Source organism: Lissotriton vulgaris, chromosome 4_1 (genome assembly GCF_964263255.1).
Source record: "Lissotriton vulgaris chromosome 4_1, aLisVul1.2, whole genome shotgun sequence".
Taxonomy (NCBI): domain Eukaryota; kingdom Metazoa; phylum Chordata; class Amphibia; order Caudata; family Salamandridae; genus Lissotriton; species Lissotriton vulgaris.
In genome coordinates, this window is record NC_141691.1 from 1,890,737,633 (window position 1) to 1,890,752,621 (window position 14,989).

At 48.6% G+C, this 14,989-nt stretch overlaps 1 protein-coding gene and 1 pseudogene across 2 annotated transcripts in view; both read right to left on the reverse strand.

Moving 5' to 3' along the window:
• ASAP1 (ArfGAP with SH3 domain, ankyrin repeat and PH domain 1) overlaps positions 1-14,989 on the reverse strand; it is a 1,926,573-nt gene that overhangs the window by 1,635,494 nt on the left and 276,090 nt on the right. The window lies entirely within an intron of this gene.
• LOC147724682 (5.8S ribosomal RNA) lies at positions 3,443-3,595 on the reverse strand (annotated as a pseudogene).

Sequence of the window (14,989 nt, forward strand, 5' to 3'; positions counted from 1 at the left end):
GGAACATACAAGTCAGAGTTAGCAGCGCCGGCCGGCCCACCAGTCATCTGATCAGTCAGCCACATGATGGTCATCTGGTCAGCCAGCCCAGCGACCAGATAGTTTATGCCGACCTGGTGACCAGATTGCCAAGGCGGCAGCCGACGACGAGGCCAGAGCTCAGGTGGCTCCTTCCTTGAGCCACCTATCAACTTCATGCCTCCAAGCCACTTTGCTGGTGCCCGCTACTGCAAAGGATCATGTCCCCATCTGAGCATGGGAAATGCAGGGCAGGAGGGGTAGGCCCCCGCACTGCCCATGGTGGAGGCAACCATAGGCTCACATGGACAAAAACAGAGACAAATGTCTTGCTCAGAGAAAGACTTTCAACAGATCTCAGCAAGGTAACTACGATGCTACTCATGAAACCCTGACCCAGAATCAGGTTGTCTGCAAATGATTTAGCACCTGGCGCCCAACAGAAAGCAGCTATATGCACCATCCCAGAGGCCGGCTATCCCACGACAACCGAGGCTTCATAATACTGCAGTATCATTACAGTTTATGGGGAATTATGATTTAGAGTCTTCAGTCATAATCCCACATATGGTAGCTTTGTCCCACAATATGACTGAACCTGCGCGTCGACACGTGTTGAGCAGGATTACTACTGCAACGATGTTCTAAAAACAGCTCACATTCCCTTTTAGTGGGTGAGCAATACAACACTTGGTGAATTCTGCTTCACAATGATAGGAAGAGCCGACATCGAAGGATCAAAAACTAACGTTGCTATAAACACTTGGCCACCAAAAGCCAGTTACCCCTGTGGTAACATTTCTGAAACCACCTGTTTGAAACCCAAAAAGTCAGGAGGATCGAGAAGTCTTGCTTTTATTGTATTGTATTGTGGCATACTTGTATAGCGCAACCTGTCACCACAAAGGGCATCCTGGCGCTTTGACCCGTACTCAGTGAAAACAGTAGCTCAGCCTATCCTGGGAAAAAGATGAGTTTTTAGAGCCTTTCTGAAAGATAAGAGATCTCCAAGGCTTCTCAAGGATATAGGCAGAGAGTTCCAGAGTTTGGATGCCGCTACTCTGAAGGAGCGGCCCCCCATCCTCACTCTCTGGAATCGCGGGACTACAAGTAGCCTGGATGACGAGGAGCGTAAAGCTCTAGCTGGACAATACCAGGCAAACATTCGCCGCAAAGGAATGGGGCCCAGGTCATGAACAGCCCTAAACACAATACACGCTGCTTTGTAGCGCACCCGTAGATGAACTGGCAGCCAATGAAGTTCTCGCAGTGCTGCCGTAGAAGAGCTGTGGTAGGGGCGAGAAAGGGCGAGTTTAGCAGCAATATTTTGCACCCTTTGCAACTTGCCCAGAAGTGTTACCGGGGCCTCCAGAAGTAGTGCGTTACAATAGTCAAGTCGACTTAGGATGGTACAACGCACTACTTCTGGTCTGGCTTGCGCCGGGAGGAGAAGAAGGACCTTACGCAGCATGCGGATCAGCATCATACATGTTGAAGAGATCTTATTCACATGTAGATCCAGCTGCAGGTTAGGCCCAAAAGTGACGCCCAGATTGCGCGCTGATTGTGCCGCAGACACTGTCTCTGAGAAGGACGGAGGCCAGAAGTCCACTGGAAGATCGCGAGGAACCCGATCCGCGGAACAGTGTAAGACCTCCGTCTTTGTTCCGTTGAACTGTAGCGAGTTCAGCCGGAGCCATTCTGCTGTCGCCTGCATGCACCGGTGAAAGGTCTCCAATGAGACTGCGTCCTGTCCCTCCAGAGAAAAGACCAGCTGGGTATCATCCGCATAATTAAATGCGGAGATACCGAAGGTTTTGATGAGCTGGACTAGGGGGCGGAGGTAGACATTAAAGAGTATAGGGCTGATGGCCGAGCCCTGAGGTACTCCTTGTCCCACTCTCCGCTCCTCTGAACTGTATCTATTCATACCGAAAATTGAGTTCAAGCAAGCTTTGCCCTTCTGCTCCGTCTGAGGTTTCTGTACTCCCCAAGCTCACCTGCAATATCATTTGACAGGTGTATTGCTCTAGACAAACTCCCCACTATCCCCATATAGGGTCACGCCCGGCAGGCACGGGGCACTCGCCCCCCAAGCCTCGCCAAGTTAAGTGAAAAAACAATAAGAGTAGCGTAGTGGTATTTCCCCTGCGGCCCAAAGACCTCTCACTTAAACTTTCATGTCTCTTCATAGAATCAGGCTAAAGTCAAGTTCAATGGGCCTTTTTCCCCGCTGGTTCTGCCAAACCCGTTCCCTTGGGTGTTCTTACGCTAGATAGTAGGTAGGGACAGTGGAAATCTCATTCATCCATTGATGTGCATCACAAATTAGATGATGAGGCATTTGGCTATTCCTGTACCACCACACAGTGGCAAATTCTGAGTTACTGTTGCTGCCCATCAGCGTCAAATAGGTCTTGCTTCCAACAACACAACATTTGTTCCGGAGTATAGCTACACTTAAAGCTGTCCTCACCGGAACTGGAATCACAGACAGAATAGAGACAGTACACCCTCCACTACTACTCTAACACTATAAACTTGACATGAATTGTCCTGAGAAAATAGAGTATGATTAGTATGGCAATAATAATCATTACGTGATGCAAAGATTATGTGTAAGCAATTACTAGAAATCTACGCTTAATTCAAACACACATCAATTATCATTATGTACACAAGTATATCAAGATTTACACACACAACTATTATAATACTAATGCTAGTGAATACACCTTTTTTAAATTCTAAAACTATGGTTCAATTCTAAACATTTTAACTGTGATAAACTTTAAACTCTAAATGTGTCAATTATGACAAGCAAATGTCAAACAGATGAATATTCTTAAAACATTATGCTAATAGAGATGAAATATGTGTAGAGAAAGACAGTGTATATTTGACTGTTAAATACAAAAGTTAATCGTCCGTGAATACTTTCCACATTTTAAGAGTCGCCATTAAAGTAGTTAGACACACATTTTTCTTAAATGGGAAAGACATTTGAAGTCCAAAATCAGCCAGAGCACCATTATTCTCTGGCTGGCTGCCATGTGAGGGCCACGGCACCACTCTCCCAGATGGGAGACCAAATCCCGCAGGGGCCACCATGGATCCAGCACCTGAAGGCAGGCAGGGGACCTTTCCCTGCTCCATCAGCAGCAATGGCCACTTAAATCGATGCAGGGGGCAGCCTGGGACATCACAGACAGCCATGCTCAGATCACAGCCAGGCACCATCAACCTCACCAAGGCGTTTTTCGGCAAGGAGCACTGGCGGCATACCTCTGCAGTGGGACTGGGGTGGGGGAGGCCCACCGAGATGGGAGATCGGGGTCTGACCTTGGGAGGACGAAGAGAGCAGAACCTCCTACTGCAGCTCTAACTGCACCCTGGAAGAGGCCCATGGCCTTTGACATTCAAGTGACCGTCAGACAGGTGTAGTTCGGGAGGAACCCTGGGCGACAAGGTGCATTTGAAGTGTTGATGATCAATGGGTCCTGCAATTCATACTATTCCTTGCAGCTCACTGCATTCTTTATCATTGCACAAGTTGAGTGAACCACCATCAACTTTTACAACATTTACCCACCTGCGGGTGCAGGAGAGGCGGGAGGAACTCAACATCAGCCATCCTCAGCCCACACAGTGAGACAGCCAAGCCTCCAGTCACGCTTCCTCTCTGGAAGTCCACAATTTAAAAAGTGTTTCTAGGTGCTCCATGTTTTCTTGGTGCTCTCGCATCATGCAGCTTCCAGAGGGCGCGTGGAGTCACCCACCACAGATCCTCACATGGCGGTCAGGTCCCCCCCCCAGGTAAAGAAGCTCGCACAGTGCCCGGTCCTCAACCTAGAACCCACGAACCAAGGTTCGCTCTGCCAACCATGACTAACAAGGGACGAGTCGGTCCCTGTGCCTTGTGTTCCATCTATGAGACGCCCAAGGGCTCAGGCTGTCACTTTCAGTCGCACATTCTGCTTCCAGTGTTAATGATCATTTCACCAGTTCACCAATGGAAACCTTGTTACGATTTTTATTTTCCACTATTTTTACTTCCAAACGTTAGTAGCGATGAACGGTGTGTACAAAGGCAGGGACTTATTCAATGCTAGCTTATGACCGGAACTTACTAGTAAGTCCTCCTTTATGGGAAATAATTGCAATCCCTACCATAAAAGAAGTGTAGCAGGTTACCTGCACCTGTCAGCAAATGGTAAAGGCACTCTGATCTATTCAGTTTAACACATGTGCAGCCCTGGACATCTAAGGGCATCATAGGCTTGTTATTTATTGATGTGATATGGCTGAACACCACTAGCCCCTCAAAGAAGTTGGTTGTCAATCACTGGGGATCACATAGCATGGAGGAATCTCATTCATTATCAGAATTAACCAGACAAATCACTCCACCACCGCCCACAAAACCGAGAAAGCGCTATCAATCTGTCAATCCTTTCTGGTATCTGATCCTCTTCCAACCACTGACTCATTCTTTATTAAAAAAATCTTTAGTGGGAAATGCATTTGCTTTGGTTCGTCTTGTACTGGTCAAAGAATTTCACCTCTAACGGCACAATGTGAACGCCCCCCGGCTATCTCTCTTAATCATTGTACCAGTTCTGAAAATCAACTAAGTAGAACAAGAGTCCTATTACTTAACACAATTTACAAGCAGTGCTGTGATCACGCCGTGTCAGTTAACGGCTACCTCCTCTGTCCCTTCCAACTGTCAGCAAACTCTTTCTGACGGCCCTTCCAATGATTCATTTTTGAATTGTAAAAACCTCCTGTGTAATGTCCGCTCGTTAGTTTCCCATTCCACTCAGGTCTGGGATCTTATAAACTCAGAAAAGCCACATCTTTGTTGTTTAACAGAGACTTGGCTAAAACCCCACGCTGTTCCGGCCATTACTATGGGGGTACCACAAGGATACAAATTAGTAAGGATGGACAGGCCTATTAAAACCGGTGGGGGATTAGCCATCGTGTTCAAACAAGACATGGAGGTAATAGTTACTGAGACTGTATGTAATCCCCAAATGGAGCTCCTCATCTTCACTATCAACCCTAACTCTAGGGAAACCAGGAAGGGAGCCTTAGTCTACCGTCCCCCAGGACCACTGGGTAACTTCTCTCTTCTACTTGTTGAAACCCTGGCCCCCCACGTACAGGTGAATTCTGACTTCATCCTAGTAGGGGATTTTAATGTCCATAGTGAACTTACCTCTTGTGTGGAGGCACAAACACTCCTGGCTGATTTAACCACCCTTGGTCTGCATCAAATTAATCAGGGACCCACACACCTAGCTGGTCACACCTTGGACCTTTTACTATATAACTCTACCTCTATAAAATGCCTCACTCCCTGCCAAGTGGATTGGACTGACCACTACATTATTGAATTTTATACTCGCTCCAACCATGAGGCTAAGGGGGTTCAGAGAACCATGGCTGATGTCAGACGGCCCTGGAATAAATTAACGCCTGAGAACTTTAGGGAGAAATTCATCGAACCCAACTGGGCTGAATGTGGCGACAATGTCACCACTGTATTAGCTACTTTTAATGAAGCTATAACCACTTCCATCAATCACGTTGTTCCTCTCAGAACATATAAATCACGACCCGCCCCAAAACAAGAAGTCTGGTACACAGAGGATCTCAGACAACTAAAAATCATTACACGGAAATCTGAGAAACAATGGAGAGCCACACGCAAGGCAGAGGATAAAGAAACTTATAGGACTTCCCAAAAATATTATCACAAAGCTATTAGATCGGCTAGGAAACACCACATAGCAGCCCAAATATCAGCAGCTGGTAAAAATGCAAAAGTCCTTTACCAAATCTTACAGACCTTTGTCAAGCCTGCAGCTTGTGAAACGGAGGGTATTGAGTCTCAGGAACTCTGTGATAATATCTCACAGTTTTTTGTGAGGAAAATAGAAGGCATTTATGCTAAGATCTAAGCTTCAAAAACTACCTCTAACACCTTGAGGACTGAGGACTTTATGGCTCCGCCACATCTTAGCACAGCAGTAAAAAATGCTAGCAAGCTTGTTGAATTCCCTCCTATATCAAGGGAGGACATTGACTCGCTAATTAATCAAACCAAGAGTGGATGCCCTTCGGACATCATTCCAGCTCGTTTCATGTCACTTTTGAGGGATGATCTAGGAGAGGGTATTCAGTGGGTAGTTAATCTATCCCTTAGATCAGGGGAAGTCCCCCCTGATTGGAAGCGTGCTTTGGTAAGGCCTCTACGGAAGAACAACTCCATTCCATGGACTGACCTCACTAATCTGAGACCTATCTCTCTCCTCCCGTTTTTAGGGAAACTTGCCGAGAAGTTTGTTAACCGGCACTTATCTACTTACATCGAGAGTGCAGGGGGGCTAGACCCCTCTCAATCGGGTTTTAGGCCCAGGCATAGCACCGAGACCGCCTTGCTATCCGTCGCTGACAATCTTCATATGCTTCAGGATAGGGGGTACTCCGTTATCCTGGTGTTATTAGATTTGTCAGCGGCGTTTGACACTGTGTCGCATGATATCATGACCACCAGACTAGTTGACATCGGTCTGGAAGGCAAGGCGCTGGCTTGGTTAAGGAGCTTTTTTACCAAACGCACTCAGAGAGTCACACTTGGTTCTTACCAGTCAGAGGAGGTGGAGATCTCAAAGGGGGTGCCACAGGGCTCCTGCTTGAGCCCTACATTATTCAACATCTATGTGGCACCCCTAGCTAACATCATGAGATCTCACGGGTTTATCCCCGTATCGTATGCAGACGATACTCAACTCCTCTTTCCGTTTAAAATCATGACTCCTGAAGTGCGTCACTCCTTTGCCCAAGGGATGAAAGAAGTGGCACATTGGATGGCAGCAAACCTCCTTCAGTGTAACGTCTCCAAGACGGAGGTGATGCTCTTTGGGGAAGCCAAACGTCTGTGGACTCCTGACTGGTGGCCCCATGATCTTGGCCCAGTCCCGGAACCAAAAATGGTAGTAAAATATCTAGGAGTCAAGCTGGATCAGGAGCTCACTTTAAAACATCATGCTACGCAAGTAGTGAGCTCCTATTTTCATGTGATTGGGCTTCTCCGAAGGGTGTTCCCACTTCTACCTAATACCACCAGGAAAACCTTAGTTCAGTCGCTCGTGTTGAGTAGACTGGACTACTGTAATGGTTTGCTGCTAGCCGCCAATGAGGGGGTCATCGCCAGACTTCAAGTGATGCAGAACACGGCTGCGCGCCTTGTTCTCAATGCCCCAGCCCGAACTCCTTCAAAGCCCATTTTGAAAAAACTCCACTGGCTTACGGTAAAGCAAAGAGTGATGTTCAAGATTTGTTGCATCATTCACAAATGCCTCTCCGGCAGAGGCCCGGATTACCTAACTAAGCAATTCATCCCATACATTCCGGCAAGATCCCTGAGATCTGGTGACCGTGAACTGTTATGCGTTCCCAGGTTCTGGAAGTCACGTCAAGGGGGAAGAGCTTTGTCAGTGGCTGGCCCGAAACTGTGGAATGAACTCCCATTCGAAATCAGAGCGTGCAGGGAACATTTTCCCTTCAGGAAAAAACTAAAAACATTCCTGTTTAACTATTGATCTGGTAGAACTTTAAATTATCACATGACAGGCTATTGGCTCTCTGATGACGCCAAAGGCGCTGAGATACTCCCCAGGGAGTCGATTCCCAGCGCGGTACAAGTTTGCAAATAAATAAATAAATAAATTACACTACTCCTAGTTCAAGTAATCAGGTGACCAGCTGCTTAGACCACTCTAATTTTTTCAAAGCCCCCTAGGACACTCAGTCTAGAGCATCAAGGGGGCACCAAAAGGCAAGGGCTGGGGACAGGCGGTAGCTAACCTCACAGCGGACCACCAGCTCAATCCCAAGATCCAAATTGTGACTGCAGCAACTTTAGTATATGCTATAGGAGCTGGAAATACTGACACTGCTGGCACTAGACTTATACCCCCAAATGGATCCTCGTTAAAGAATGTAAAGTGTACTCAGTCCAAGCACATGGTCTCAAAAGACCTGTATTGTTATTTTCATCCCTACCTTCTCGAATCAGGAGTGGGTAATTTGCATGCTTCCTGCCTTCTTTGGATGTGGTAGCCATTTCTCAGACTTCCTCGCTGGAATTGAACCTTGATTCCCATTTACCCATGGTCACCATGGTAGGCACAGAAAGAATTAAGTTGATAGGGCAGACATACGTATGTATTGCAGCTGTCTCTGGGGTTTGCGTTCAGCCCGAGATTAACTAGTCACTAAAGAAGCCAGGCAAATCCAAACTGGCCTTGGTCTAATAAATGCACGCACCAGGGGAGGTCAGCACTCGTCAGCATGTATTAGTTCTAGAATTATCACTGTTATCAAAGTAACAGATGGAGTGATCAAAGATACCACGACTGATTTAACCCTTTCGATGCTCATGACGGAACGGTTCCGTCATGAGCATCGGTCAAGCTGTGCTCATGACGGAACGGTTCCGTCATGAGCACGCCCGTTTTCATTAGGGCCCAGCACCGGCGGTAAATCTGCACCGCACGGATGAGGTTAAAGAGCCATTCGCAATTTTATTGTACCAGACGTTTACGCTTACACATGCATGGCCTAAACTTTGAGTCAAGCATATTCTACTAGCATGATCAACCAGATAACCTCGCCTGCTGGATGGGAGAAGAAACCGCATGACTGTCCTGGACCGATATTTACACCCATCAGAAGCCTGCACATCTGAGGTACTGGCTGTAGGGAGCCCTTGCTTGCCTGCTTGGGGTTGGGGGACAGAGCAGTCACACAGGCACCAGCAGGCCCAGTCTGCACTATGACAACAGAAGGGAGAAGTGGGCAAAGTCACAGCCTGAGCAAGATACAGGGGTTCTGTGTCCTGGGCAGCTGGGGCTAACCCACCGAATGGGTATTTTAAGCTACTGTGGAAATGCACTGGGTGAAGAAGGTCAACAGATAGAAGCGCGGGCCCAGACCACTATGCACCATCCGGTACTAGCACTGCCCGACCACATCCACTCTGGTCAGACCACTTCACAGGCTGCCAAGGTGCTTCACCTTTGCTCTGCTGAGTCGCTTAGACTAAAGCAAGTCACTAGAGTCGGACAGTCCAGGTGAGATGGAAGCTCTTTGCTTGAAACAACAGCTGAGGCTGGCCAAGCAGTCCATCCCTAAATGGACCAAGTATACTCAATCTGCAAGATATTAATGTTCGCTTGTATTTAGCTTTTTGAAATTACTTATTACCTTTCGAAGCATACAGAGTTGGTTATACAAAGTTTTTTCTACAGAATATTCATTCAGAATTGCAGTTATGTTTAGTATTCCATTGACAAGTTACTTAAGACATTTCTTTATCTTGTAGTGATCCACTACAACCTGCAGATTTCCTTGTCCCCAAACGTGATGAATGCAAAAAGAACAATTGGTGGACAGAATGCAGAACAATGTCATACATTCACCCCAGTACAGAGATCTGGGCCTAAATCCATCATTTCTTCGCTCCCCATGCCATTCCAGTTTGTACCCAGCCATATGCAAATCAGTCTTGACCCTGAGCCCAATAAAAACAGTCCAGCCCGAGCTGCCAGGCCAGGTCCTTCCAGGACTAGAAACAAGCATCCTAGGACCATTTTCGTGATAAGGCAGAGTGGGAGTCCTGTGTCTCTGTTTTCACTCTTATCCCACTCTTATCCCATTCCCTGCTTCTATCACCAGCTCTCTTAATAAAGCTTATGTGGTCATTGATGGGGACAGTGAGAGACAGAAAAGGACATCACTTCCATTGGATCCTGCGCATAACACTAGTGTAAACTGACAGATTTGCAATGTACATTTACAGTGGTTTTTTACTCTTTATTGAATACTTAAATCTGAGCCTTATTACACATCCAGGATTGTATTTATTTGGTACCACCAAGAGCAAACACAGTACTGTTAGTAATATAAATTAAATGTGTTTTGGTGTCACCAGTGAATACACACAATGTGTACAATATAAATGAATCTTACTGTGCCTAGACATTGATTGGATCCATTCACCTTTACTTCTGATCTTAAATAAACACTCCTTTGGTCTTATATAGGTATGGATTATTGTGTTTATATCACTGTGTATTCTCTAAATGTCTTTAGGTTTCTTGTCAACATATTTGTAGCTATGTTATCCACAGTATGCACTTCAGTGTATCTATGAACAGTCCTACTTGCTTCCCAAAATGGTAGATTACTGTACAGATGTTTTTGCGACTGGAGGATGAGCTTCCAAAATGGCCCCACGCAGAGCCAGCTTCATGCTAGATCTTGACTGTGGGGTCAGGCGGTGAGCCAAAAAGCACAGAGTATAGCACCAGATGCCTACTTTATACCATCAAGCGCTGCAGTGGAATACAAGATGTGTTTCAACATTTCCCTGCCTGCTCTTGTTCATTCACAGCCAGATTAGATCAGCTTCAAGTATTATAGTTCTCTGCTATGAGTAGGCCACACTTTTCCTTTTCTGAGCAGTTCATTGTGGACTCACAACTGTACGACTTTGCAAAGTAACACATTTACGACTTCAGACCCAATAGCAGCAAGGAACAGCCCTCATAGGAGCAATGGATGATATCCAGATGATCCTCGACAGAGGGGAAACCGAGCCCTCATCCTCCTAGACCTATCAGCAGCCTTCAAAGCCATCCCCACCCCATCCTAATCCAACGAAACAACAAAGTAGGCATCCAGGGACTTTACCTAGAATGGATCTGCTACTTCCTCACCGGACAAATCCAAACCATCAACATACCCCCAGGTGCCTTTGAAGCACTCATCTCAATGCTCCTCAACACTGGCATGTCCCACCTTGCAAACCTCATACAAGCCGACAACATAAACATCAAAACTTACACTGACGACACACAACTGATACTATCTCTCTCGGACTAAACACCCAACACCAGACACAAGTTCATCACATGCATGAAAGGTGTAGCCACCGGGATGAAATCCAATTGCCTCAAATTGAACTCGGACAAGACGGAAGCTGTCGTCTTTGTGAAGAACACCTCGCCATGGGACTACCTGGTGGCCCAGAGACCTTGGACCCACTCCCACGCCCTGCTCGTAAGGAATAAACCTCCGAATCATCTAAGACAACAAACCGGACAAGACCTTACAAGTCAACGCAGTGGTCTTGGCCAGCTTCAACAATATTAGGATGCTAAAGAAAATCATCATTTTGCTTCCAGAAAATACCAGCAAAACGATCACCCAAGCACTCGCCACGAGCAGACTAGCCTATCGAAACACCTGTACGCAACGATTACCAACCAGCTCACAAGAAGACTGCAGATTGTCCAATTGCAGAAGTCAGACTAGTCTTAAACCTCCCACTCTGAGCCCACATCACACTACACCTTAGGGAACTCCACTGTCTCCCAATACACAACTGCACACACTTTAAACTCCTTGCTCACATCTACAAAGCTCTCCACAACAGTATCCCTGCCTACCTTGTAGTGTAGTTCCTATTTTCCCTATAGGCTCTGCGCATTGGAATAACATAAACAGCAGTGTAGACGTAGGACTGAGGTCTTCTTGGTCTCTACTGACTATGTTAGACTTTTCTATTCTATTCTATTCTAGGTTTGGTGAAGCGCAACAGCTACCCCAGCAAAGGGGCGTCCCGGCGCTGAGAGACAGAAGCACTTCTTCCTGGACAGGCTGAGAGGTAGCCTATGGGGCAGGGAAGAAGAGGGTCTTAATTGCTTTACGGAAGACAGAGAGAGAGTCTATGGAGCGTACGCTGAGAGGAAGATCGTTCCAAAGTTTGGGACCGAGGACGCCGAAGGAACGGCCTCCAGTACGGCAGCGCTTGGTTCTTGGTACTTTCAGGAGAAGTTGGTTGGAGGAAAGAAGTTCTCGGCCAGGGACATAGGGGCATGCCAGATTTCGCAGCAACGGGGGGTTACCCTGTTTGGCAATTTTAAAGATCGTAATGAGAGCTTTAAATTTGACTCGGTGTTCCACAGGCAGCCAGTGGAGTTTTACGGATGGTGGTTCTGGCTGAACATCTCCGTGGGAGTCCTACCAGCATTCTCGCTGCCGCATTCTGGATTCGTTGACACCTAGCCGTTTCTGCCTTGTTTGCTCCCAGGAGGAGGACATTCGCATAGTCAAGGCGTGACAGGATGGTTGCCTGGACAATTAGCTGTCGAGCCTTAGGATCAAAGAATCCGAGTATAGGCCTAAGGTTTCTTAGGAGACCTATGCAGGTGGCAGCCACCTTTTTGGTGTGTGATTGAAAGCTGAGGCTGGCATCCATCCAGACTCCCAGGTTTTTTACACAGTCTTTGGGGAGTGGGGTATTGCCAAGGGATGACGCCCACCAGTGCTCGTTCCATAGGCTGGTGTTTCTGCCAAGGAGGAGCACCTCGGTTATTCCGGCGTTGAGCTGGAGGTAGTTATCCGTCATCCATTGTGCCACTGCTGCCATACCCTCTCTGAACTTGGATGCCGCGATGGACGGGCTTTCTGTGAGGGTGACGACCAGCTGGGTGTCGTCGGCGTACGACACCAGCGTGAGCCCCCACTTTTTGGCCACCTCCGCAAGCGGCTGGACATACAGGTTGAAAAGGGAGGGGCTCAACGCTGAACCCTGGGGGACTCCTTGTGCTATAGGATGGGTTTGCGCCAGCTAGCTCAGAGGTCACTGGAAACTTTCTTGAATGAATAGGAAGGGATCAGCTTCCCTGGCTCAGACAAGAAGGGATTCAGCTTCCGACAACCGCATAAACATGACAACTTTGCTCCCTCAGAATAAGAGTAAATCTCTAGAGTCGTGTGAAAACAATAGACAGCTATTTCACTCAGTCAGATGTGCGTTCTTAGTTTCACCAGAGTGCAGAGAAGAGAGAGACGGGCGTTTTCAATAAAAGGTATTATTTATTGAGCAGTCTTCCTTCTCATGCAAGAGAAATGAATTGCCACAATTGCAATACTTAATATTAAGTAAAGTACGTACAGTAAAAGGAGTATTATAAACTAATACTGTAAAAGCATTGATAAGACACTTTAAAATGAATAAAATATATACATACAGATATACATAGGCTGAGGGCGCACGAGCTAATGGCTGCACTTTAGTGAGGCTCTGGCTGCCTGGTCAGAAATATCCTTCTTTTATCCTCTTATCCTGCAGATATCTACCTGAAACTTTCGGCGAGTGTGAGCCTGTATGTCCTGCTGATCCTGTCCGAGTTTGGGACCGATCCGATGTTCGGCGCTGGATTTAGCCGGCTGTGAAGTCTGACCGGGACACACTGCTGCGGAGAGGCGGCGCAGTAGCCTGGGCGCGGAACCACGCGAGGCCGGGGTTCGCCACGAGGGAGGCAGGCCTCAGAGGCGGAGCGACCTGTCCGGGGTCTGCGGGACCTGCCGGGGCTCGGCGGACTAAAGTGGCGGTGAGTCTCCCCCCTCCTCTGCCCACAACAACGCGTGGAGGCGCTAAGCGGCGGCCCGGAGTCCCGCTGGGAGCACGGGCGAAGACGTGGACTGCCGCCTGAAACGGGAGGTGGTGAAGCGGGACCCCGGCCTTGGACCGCGGACTGCCGGCGGTGCCCATGTGCCCTCTGCGAGCTCGCTGCTTCTGGGGGCTGGGGGGTCGAGGAGTGTCAGGAGCCTCCTGGGGGCCACTATCTGGGATCGGACCACGCGGGTTGCTACCCGCCGGCGGCGCAGTGGACCTTCCCCCCCCCCGCGCCCCCTCCCCGCGCCTCTCCCGCACGGAGGTGACTGCAGGGCGGACCTCGGCTACTCATCTTCAGCACACCACTGCCCGCCAATCGTGAAACGTGGGCGAATGGGACCTCTGACCTCCTCGTGAGCAGTTGCGGCCAGCCTTGGTCAGTGGAGTTGGGGACACGCCGAAGGGCAGGGATCAATTGGGCGCTGCTGGCCTGCTCATTGCACAGTCGGCGCTGCCACTGGCGCGAACACTGCGCGGGGGGGCACGAATGCAAAAAGGTTCGACACCGGGCAGCGAGGACCGCTCCAATCGACTCGCACCGGGCACCTCAGGCCCCTACAAGCGGCGCACAATGGGTAAAAATGACAATAAACAGCCTAAGCTCTCTTTTGAGCCCGCGACCACTAAGAAACAGCTGAGAAACACGGCTGGCGCTGGCGGTGCCCAGGAACCATAGAGCAGTGAGCCCCCCTCCACGTCTATGACCCCTGAGATGCAAGTAATGATGGAGGAGATGAGGCAGGGCTTCGCCACGATAGTGGACAAGGTGGATCGTCTGTCCTCAAGGATGGATGGGGTCGCACAAAAACTGGAGGTACATGAAGAAAGCCTGACAGAAGCGGAGCGACGCATCTCGGCTTCGGAGGACGCATCGACATCCCACGATGCGCGCCTCTCCAGAATGGACAACATTCTGCGTGTGATAGCGGCGAAGAAGGAGGCGAGGAGTAGGCGCAATAACATCCGCGTCATAGGAGTGCCGGAGTCCACTAACACTGGCCGTATGGAGGAATATGTCGAGAAAATCCTCATCACTGCAGTGGGCAAGAAAGCCTTCTCCAGTCAATTTATTGTCGAAAGAGCGCACCGCTCTCTAGGTCCAAAACCCAAGCCAGGAGCGCCGCCGCGGCCTATCATCGCCCGGTTGCTTAACTACCGCGACCGCGACACGGCACTGCGTGCGGCGCGGACAAACCAAAACCTGGCCTGTGATGGTGTGCGCTTTTCAGTGTACCCGGACTTCACGCCTATGGTGCAGGAGCAGCGGAAGAAGGTCTTAGAAGTGAAGAAAAAGCTAAGAGACATGCAGGTGGACTATGCGCTCCTATACCCGGCACGACTCAAGGTGACCCATCAGGGCAAACAATATTTTTTCACGACTCCGCAGCAGGTGGAGGACTATATCAAACGACTCCGCGCTACTAGAAGAGA